Source organism: Furipterus horrens, unplaced genomic scaffold, assembly GCF_987537825.1.
Source record: "Furipterus horrens unplaced genomic scaffold, mFurHor1.1.pri manual_scaffold_17, whole genome shotgun sequence".
NCBI lineage: Eukaryota > Metazoa > Chordata > Mammalia > Chiroptera > Furipteridae > Furipterus > Furipterus horrens.
Genome location: NW_028327187.1, coordinates 118,463,270 through 118,468,541, shown reverse-complemented (window position 1 = coordinate 118,468,541; position 5,272 = coordinate 118,463,270). Strand labels below are relative to the sequence as shown.

The 5,272-nt window shown below is 61.7% G+C and overlaps 1 pseudogene; it reads right to left on the bottom strand.

The window, feature by feature from the left end:
- Window positions 1-592: 592 nt before the first annotated feature.
- LOC149991917 (uncharacterized) lies at window positions 593-1,298 on the bottom strand (annotated as a pseudogene).
- Between the last annotated feature and the right edge of the window lie 3,974 nt (window positions 1,299-5,272).

Below are 5,272 nucleotides of genomic sequence, written 5' to 3'. Positions count from 1 at the left end.
TTGCGGCGGATGCCCGTGTGTCCCCTGAAACGTGCTCACTGGTATAGCGACGCGGGGCTGCGGGAGGGGGGACATCGGCGAGAGGGGTCCCCCCGGCTCGCAGGCAAAGATTTGGGGACTGGGCGGCGCGCGGTACGCACCTGGCAGCCGGGGGTTTGGTCACACACGGCCTGGGGCCGCTGCGCAGGTGGCGACCTGAGGCGGGAGCGCTTTGCGTCCTGGTACTCAAGGCGCCTGGCGGGACTGACCCCGGAAGCGGCCCAGCAGGCCGGCTCCCAGCCCCCTGAACACCCACCTGCCACCGCTGGCCACCTCCTGCGTCCCCGTGGGGACTCGAGGGCGCAACGCCCACCCCGGGGACGGTCCCGTGCTCGGATCCCGCGCCCTCCGAGAAGTTGTGGCTCCCCACCCTCGCCCCGCAGGGCGGCCGCAGGAGCGCACTCACCCGCTCTCCTGACAGTCCCTGAAGGTCAAGGCCAGGGGGCAGCGGCAGGCGCGCGGCGGCGGGGCCAGGGGCTGGGGGCGCCGGCGGGCCGCGCAGCCCCCATGCCCGGCGCGGAGGCGTCCTCAGCGCGGCGGCCGCCGGGGCCCTGGCCGTTCAGATGCCATGGTCGCAGTCCACATCGCGGCAGATGTACCAGAGGATCACGTAGAGGATGAGGAGGATGGCGAAGATGAAGAGGGCCACCAGGATCGCCTTGGTCACCGGGGAGATGAGCGACTGCATGGCCCCGGCGGGGCGCGCGGGAGGGCGGGGGGCGCGCGGGGGCGCGGGGCGCGGCGCTCACGACCCCCGAGCGCGCCCGGAGCCCCGCGCCGGCCCCGCGCCGCATCCGCAGTGCTCCGTGCCGGGGACGGGCTCCCGTGCTCGGCCTGCGCTCACCGGGCCCGGCGGCCGCGGGGTTGGGCGCGCGGCGCAGGGGGCGCGGGCGGCGGGCGGGCGGGGGCGGCGGCCATGGGCGAGGACGCGGGCGCGGGCGGGCAGCGAGGAGGCGGCGCGCCCGGCAAGTCCCCGCAAACTTGGGCGGCGGCGGCGGCGAGACGGCGGGCGCGCGGTGACAGGTGGAAGCCCGGCCCCCGCGGGGCGCAGCGCGCAGCCGTCCGCGGGCGGCGGGGGGCGCAGGGCGCGCGGGAGGGAGGCGCGGAGACGAGCGCGGGAGGGGCTGCGGAGCGGAGAGGGGGGGGTTCCCTCCGCAGACCGCCAGGGGGGTGGGGAGGAGACGCGGCGCCACGCCCCCTGCGCCCCCCCTGCGCGTGGCCCCTTCCGCGTCTCCCCGCTGGCGGGCCCCTTGCTCCATCCCAGCCTTGGCTGTCTCCCTGATTCCTCTCCCGCGTGTCCCCGCTCTTCGGCGTCTCTCTGCCTTTCTTCCGTTTCTGGAGCCCCCAGGCGTCACCCCGCAGCTGGTGCGCTGAATGTAATTACAGAGGAATGGACGGGAAGGCGCGCGGGGGGTGGGGTGGGGGAGGCGGTCGGGAAGCCGGTGAAGAGAGGGAACCCCTTCCTCTTCCTTCCTGGGTACCGCTGAACCCGGGAGAGGCTTGCGTGGCGCATCCACTCAGCAGGAAAGCAATTCAGGGTGGAGGCCCCGAGGCTGAGGGAAGCTTCAGACCCGGAGTCACCCGTGGGAGGACTTACATAAGGGGAGGGAGGGTCACCGCTCTGTGGTAAACAGGTGAATTGCTCAGAAGGACCTCCGTTACAGGTCCTTCCACCCGACAAGAAGCTCCCCCACGCACACACACACACACACACACACACACACACACGCACCTCCCGTCCGCCAGGCCTGCGACCTGTGGGTGACCAGACGGATTTTGCACCCCGCCCCCCTCCCCTAAAACCAGGCACACTTCCTCACGCAGGAACCTTTCCTGCAGGCTGGGCCCTGTTTAGGGCTGATGGCTGGTTGGGACCCTGAATACAGCCAGGGAGACAGCAGGAGCCCCCACACGCGTGGCTGGAGTCCTGGGAAAGGGAATGGTGTGCATCTGCTGAGCGGACGGAAGGCAGCCTGTCCAGAATGGAGTTTGTTGGGGGATAGGCAGGAGATTGGGACCCGGACCCAGAGCGGGAGCCCATGTCGGGCAAAAAACAGAACATCCCCATGGGCCCAGCACACCCTGGTTCTCATCTCCACCTGCGTCAGGCAAGCCCTCCTGTGTGCACGGGGGGAGATAGCACACATGCCCGCAGGGTCCCTGTACCCGTACCCCAGGGCGCAGGGCGCAGGAGGAGCCAGGTGTGGGGCAGCCTCTGAGCTCCCGGGACAGACAGCGGCATCTTGACCTTCAGAGGCGCGTGCACAGCGGACCTGGCCAGACTCAGGCAGAGAGGAGAGGATACCAAACACACACACACACACACACACACACACCCCTTCTGTTTCCCAAGGGCATGCGAGGGAGGAAAGGCAGAGAGCCTCCGGCACTGTTCATTAAACTTCATTTCGTCTGGGATTCTCTCAGGATCCTGTAATGGAGCCCGGAGCGCCCAACTGTGAAGGTCAAGGCTGCGCATCCCGTTCCCTCTTCACCTAATGGAGGTGGCTTTTCCAGGTAAGAAGATGAGCTCTAGTGGCGGGGCCCACGTCGCCTTCGTAAGCTTTGTCACCTCTGCTCGGCCACCGTGCGTCAAAGACGTGCGTAAAAAACGTGCGTAAAAGACGTGCGTATGTTTAATCGAACACCCAGAATGGCCTTGGGGTGGAGGAGCCACGTGGTAGATGCAACGGGGAATCCTTAACCTTGGCCGCTGTCCACCCCTTCAAACTCACCGCGCGACCCCCAATCTGGTTGCTCTCAGAGGACCAGCCTCTGTTCTGACACCCCCAGACTATGTCTGTCACCGGGAGGGCCCCACTTGTCATTTCACTCCGCAGAGTTATTGCTATGGTCACCCTCACTGTGCGCTCCTGCGGTTGGGTTCACAATTTCCTTTTCCATTTATTTTTTCCCGTCAGTGAGTTCCTCAACGGAGTTCTACACGAAGGCAACCTTGTTGTGCCTCAGCTTTCTTTAGGGAACCAGGAAAGTGGCTGCTTCCTGCATCCAAACTCACCAGCTAGCTGCTAAAGGTTTTATACACATGGTCCAACCTTGTGAGTCCGGGTGTCGGGACAGGGCTGGGACTAACCATCCAACCCGAGCTATGAAGGTGTCCCCCCTTTTGAACCTGCGCAGCTGGGACGGAAGCTTTCTATTCCTCCTCAGTGTGTAGGGTAACCTGGGCATGCAGGGGAGACCCTGGAGGGTCCTCTGAAGACCGGAAAGCTGGCGCAGGTGAATGGACGTGTGCTGTCACTCTGCCTTGGGACTGGGCTTCAGAACTCCCACCAAGCAGGAGGCAGGCGGTCAAGCCGGCTGAGAGGTTGCAGGGAGCGCGCCTCAAATTCCAAGGGGTTTTCGCGTCCGGAAGGTGCTGAGCACGGGAAGCCTGAAAATTGCCCGAGGAAGCTTTTCTTTTGTTTAATGGGCACGGGAAGGTGTGCTGACTGGTGACGTGAGGACAGGTGACTGCTGTTGGAAGAATACCACCCCGTGATGAGGATGCATTCCGTGGGGGCAGGAACGGGCTCCCTTGAGTCTGGGTGGAAAGCAAAAATAAGCGTTCTTGTCCGACGGAGCTGATCCAAGGGTGGCTTCCGGGGCGTGAAGGTGTCAGGTGAGTCAGGGCGTTGGTTTTGATGGGAACCCCAGTAGCATTTAGATACCCACAGGGAGAAGACTCATGGACGTGGAGGGGGGGGCAGGCAGACAAGACCCAGGAAGGCCCCCCGAAGACCCAAGTGCCAGAAGTGAGGAAGAAGAGGAGGAAAGAGACTTCTCTGGGGGGTGATAAGCACACCCGAGCTGGCTGTGGGCCTCAGGGGACCCATGCTCTGCATCTAGGTCGGCGTGTTGAAGAACGGGGTGTGTTTTCCTGAATGTACTACAGGTCCTTGGAGGACGCTGGCACAGGTCTAGCGTTTTATATAGAAGGCTTTTTGGATGGTGTCTTTCTCTGGCTTGACTCAATTGCCTGGAGTAATGCAGTTATAATTGCTTCGGCGTCTGCTCTACTTTGAAGGCAGAAAAACATGTATTTTTATCGCACGGAGCTGGCCCCAGTGCTCCTCCGGGTCGCGCTCCCGGGGAGGACGGTGAATATTGGGGCCCTGCCATCCCCTGAGGTCACCCCAACGCTAAGATCAGGAGACTCAGGGGGGGCTGCTCTGGGATTCCACATTCAGCTGCCTGTCTGGTCTCTGAATCTGAGGCTGGTCCGTGGGGGCGTGTGTTTGCGTCTCGGAATCCTGAGGCTCCTTTCCGTTCCTGGTAGATTCTGTGACGGTGATGATGGTCCGGTGTGCGTCCTGGGCTGGGTCACGTGTATGCATGACTAAGTCTATGACTTTGGGCAAAGGCAGGCTTGTGAACTTATGCAAGACGCTACCACTCGGGAAAGCCGGTGAACAGAAACTGGATGTTTTTCCAGTTGCGGGCAGTCCCCTCGAGGGTCTGAGACCATTTTCCCTGGAAGCTTTTTACGTATTCTTCATTTTCAAAATGTATTTGCCTCACAGCTTTGTTATCTGGAGGGCGTGCCTTTCTGTTCCTTTTCCAAATCAAAGTTGGTACGGCCGGCCTAGGAGAAAAGACGCAAGGTTTTGGGTTGATGCCCTGCGTGGTCTTGAACTCGTGTTTCCGTGGGGTGCCATTCCGTCCACTGACTGTAATACAGAGACTAGCGTGACTTTTATCGGAGGCAGAGCGGATGAGCCCTTGTGCCTGTGAAACGACAGGAAAACAGCTTTCCAATTCTCGATAGAAGGATTTTGTTCCGGAGAACAAATAAACGCTGCCCACAGAGAGTTCAGCAAGGGTACACAGTGCATTCAGATGTCAGCTTGCTCTCCTAGTTTATTCCGGCCCCCGGGGGCTGGGGACAGAATCGTAGGAACTACAGGGAAAGGGACATTTTCCTTTTATGATAACAGAGGGGGCCATGGACCCGGGCTTCAGAGTGACGGACGTGCCCAGAGAGAGGCAAACCGTTACGATTATTTCTGCGGCAGTAGCTCTAGAAGAAGGATGGTGTGTTCTGCAGTGTCTATGCTGGGGAGTCTTTCTTTTCTTTATCATCCTCTCTGGAGGACATTTTTCCTTTGCTTTTAGAGGAAAAGGAAAGGGGGGGGGAGAGAGGGAGAGAGAGAGATCATTTGCCTCCTTGTATGAGCCGCGACTAGGGCTTGAACCCACAGCCTAAGTATGTGCCCTGCCCAGGGATTGAACA